This window comes from Myotis brandtii, unplaced genomic scaffold, assembly GCF_000412655.1.
Source record: "Myotis brandtii unplaced genomic scaffold, ASM41265v1 scaffold695, whole genome shotgun sequence".
NCBI lineage: Eukaryota > Metazoa > Chordata > Mammalia > Chiroptera > Vespertilionidae > Myotis > Myotis brandtii.
The window spans coordinates 1,099,827-1,103,806 of record NW_005370716.1 but is presented as its reverse complement, the minus strand read 5'-3'; the positions used below and the strand labels follow the sequence as shown (position 1 = coordinate 1,103,806).

At 42.0% G+C, this 3,980-nt stretch overlaps 1 pseudogene; it reads left to right on the top strand.

The window, feature by feature from the left end:
• Positions 1-1,879: 1,879 nt before the first annotated feature.
• Positions 1,880-3,294, top strand: LOC102250390 (annotated as a pseudogene).
• The last annotated feature ends 686 nt before the right edge of the window (positions 3,295-3,980 follow it).

The following is a 3,980-nucleotide window of genomic DNA, read 5'->3' as shown; positions in this document are numbered from 1 at the left end:
TTGAGCTCGGCCTGTCAGCATTTTGAAAAACCCTAACTTAACTCTGGTGCCGTGTCACATATAGAAATTTTTTGATATTTGCAACCATAGTAAAACAAAGACTTATATTTTTGATATTTATTTTATATATTTAAATGCCATTTAACAAAGAAAAATCAACCAAAAAAATGAGTTCGCGTGTCACCTCTGACACGCGTGTCATAGGTTCGCCATCACTGTCCTAGATGCAAAAAGATCATAGGCTCAGTTAAGGTAAAGATTGACCTTGTCAGGGAAGATACCTGGCCTAGGAGGTGACTACTCACCACAACTGCTTTTAGTTAAAGTTTAATTTCAGACCATCCTTGTGTTTACTTGAGGTCTTAGAGTTTGCAAGACTGCCATGCACACCTTCCCTGAGCTTGTCAGGTTAGCATGTGGCCCCTGTTCATCCACAAAGCCCTGGGTTCTAGGTCCAGCCCTGCCGCACTCTTTTTTTCCTATTTCTTTGGCAGAAACAGCTGCAATCTGCTCATCTCCCAAACGAGGATAATCACCTCTACCCTTCGTCCCTCATGGACTGCTGTGATGATTGAATGAGATAATGGACGGGAAATAATTTCGCAAAAGAGAGGTATTTAGTCTCTAAAAGGCTCAGTGAATATTTTTGCATAAAAACTGCCTCAATTTTATACTCAAAGGGTCTTCTTTTCTGTATAATCTCTCCCAGAGTGCTTAACTGGTTCTGAAGCACTGTAATAACTAGTCACATGAATTTGCAATGATCTCAAATTGATTTTCTCTCCTCCCCCCCTTATTTTTATTGTTGACACTGTGGACGAAAAGGGGCCACATGCTACTTAACTCAGCAAAGGCCTGCAAACTCATAGACCTAAAGTAACCACAAAGGATGGTCTGAAATTAAACTTTTTAATTAAAAAGCAGTTTATAGTGGGTAGTCATGTCCTAGGCCAGTATCTTCCCTGACAAAGATCAACTGTGATCATTACTGAGCATATTGTATTTTTGTAACTTCTTTTTTTCTGGACCCCTCAGGGCACAACAAATGGCACTAGGGCGCAGACCACAAATTCCCTCATTGTTACTGTTATCGTGTTAATTTGACTGTTAACTATCCTATGTCCACCTTTGTAAAAGAAGCATGTGTCCATCATTTTACTTTTTAACCAATCTCAGAGGTTTCCCTGTTTTCCTTTCTCCCACCTGTGTAATCTATCACCAATGGATTTCACCCATGTCTCCTCCTTTGATGGTAATTTATAAAAATAGATGGAAAAAACCACCATTCTCTGGAGCACTATCTCAATACGTTGAGATTCTGCTTCCTGGCAATTGTCAACAGTTTGGTTCAAATAAACTCACAAAAATTATTTACAGGTTTGATTGTATGTTGGTTTTTCTTTTACATTACGGTGCATAATGGAATGCAAGAATGTGCCTCACACAATATGAGGACTATGTCATGATAATTCATATAAAGAGATTTAGTACCGTGTCTGGCACATAGTAAGTGCTCAGTAAATGTTCATTGCTGTGAATGAATGATAAATTCGACCACATAAAAGTTTAAGAGAAACCTGGCTCTGCACAAAGACAACAAGCTTGTGGGGGGGTGGGAAACGTTGGTGGCAGCTCAGTAGGTAGTGGATTTCACCATGACATATCTTGGGGGTGGGGTCTCAGTGGGAGTGGAGGGAGGGGCAGAGTATGTGTCTTTGAGATGAGATAAATGAGGACCAGGAAATTTACAAAATCAATCCATCTGGACTTGGCTTGGTAGCTCTGTGGACTAGAGAGTCATTTAGATATGCAGAGGTTGTGGTCTGATCCCCAGTCAGGGCACATCCATGAATGCCTAAAGTGGAACCAGGTTCTAAAAATGTTGGACCGCACGGTGAAGGATGCGGACAGCATCCACGGCACCGGCCCTCAATATCTGTTAGAGAAGATCATTTGGACTTGAGTCTATGAGTCCAAGTACTGGAAAGAAGACTGCTTTGGACTGATGGCTTAACTGGTAGTCGATAAAGCAATGGAGTTAAGGTTTATGGGTGGCATCTACGGTGGCAACCTAAGGCCAACTCCCTTTCTGTGTTTGACCTTGAAGATGCTTCAGATTCAACCAGAGAAGGATATCATTGTTGAGTTTATAAAAAATGAAGACTTCAAGTATGTCTTCATGTTGGGAGCACTTTACATGAGGCTGACAGGCACTGCAATTGATTACTACAAGTTCTTGGAGCCTCTGTACAATGACTATAGAAAAATTAAGAGCCAGAACCAAAATGAGGAGTTTGAACTGATACAGGTAGACTAATTCATTGATGAATTACTGCACAGTGAGAAAGTCTGTGATATCATTCTGCCCCAGCTACAGAAATGCTATGTGCTAGAGGAAACTGACCAATTGGCGCCTCGGGTTAGTGCTCTAGAACAGGACATGGATGAGACCTGAGTGAAGAGGATGAGAAGTTGCAGAGGTGTCAGGGGCAGAAATAGAATATTGGGGACCAGCTACAATTATAAGAAATATTAATCATGCTCTGTTAACCATGATGATGCTGTTCTGATTAGAGAAAGCATATTCTAACCTGGCTGAGAGTTGTACACCCTGGGACATAGGAGCTAACATCGGAATGCAGTCTATCCTCCTTTCCCGAGAACTGCCTATCATTATGGAAAGATTTACAACCTCATAGCGGAAACAGTCTAGTCCTGGAGGTACCCGCTCTCTACCACCCTCAGCTCCTATTGTCTATTATCTGGTCCCTGAGCGCAAGGACGTGCCCAGAGGCACCCGCCCTCTGTGACACCCACCCCAGCCCGCATGACTTGCAACCTGTAATGATGATATCATGCCTACTTTTCCATGCCTGTAATTCCTACTTTACCACGTAATCTTTGTCTTTCAACCCAACACAAGCAGCTAGCTTATGAGGAGAGGCGGAGCAAATTTTTGTGGATGATTCAACCCTGTCTCTGCTGAGTTGGCTGAAGTAGGGATAAGCAGCCCGGACCTGTTGGTTGTCCGGTAATAGAGGGTACCATCACCTGATCACCACTTGGACAAGCCCCGTCGCTCTCCCACACTGTGCTACAGGAGAAGTAAGAGCTGGTCTGGCAGGCTGAGTAGGTTTCCCAAGAGGAGGAGCCCTTCCCCTCACCGCCGAGAGAGGCATCAGAGCAAGAGGCCAAGACCTCACAGATCCCCTTAGTCACAGGCACAGGGGCCACTCAAAATCTCCAAAAAAGTCTATGAAAAGCCACAAGAAGAAATGGAGAAGAAAGGAGTAATGGAATCAGATTGGGTTTAGTCCAAATGGCCTGCAGATATTAAGTCATCTCTCTATGTGGAAGGATTAAGATCTACTCCTGAGGCAGCTATGAGAATACTTTAGGGGTGTGTTTTTTTTTTTCCCTAAAAGAATCCACATTTTTTCCTATTAAATGAAAGAGGTACTGAAAAAAAAATTCATTGCTGTTCCTCTTTGCTTTCTTTCACTTCCTTGATTTTCTCTTTCTTAATTGAAAAAGGGTCTTTTCTGGTTCTCAAAACTGCCTGGTACCGGCACAAAAACAGACCTATAGACCAATGGAACAGAACAGAGAACCCAGAAATCAACCCAAGCCATTATGCTCAATTAATATTTGACAAAGGAAGCAAAGGTATACAATGAGGTCAAGACAGTCTCTTCAATAAATGGCGTTGGGAAAATTGGACAGATACATGCAAAAAAATGAAACTAGACCACCAACTTACACCATACACAAAAACAAACTCAAAATGGATAAAGGACTTAAACATAATACGGGAAACCATAAAAAATCTTAGAAGAATCCATGGGCGGCAAAATATCAGACATATGTCAGTAATATCTTTACCGATACAGCTCCCAGGGCAATGGAAACTAAGGAGAAAATAAACAAATGGGACTACATCAAAATAAAAAGCTTCTGCACAGCAAAAGAAACCATCAACT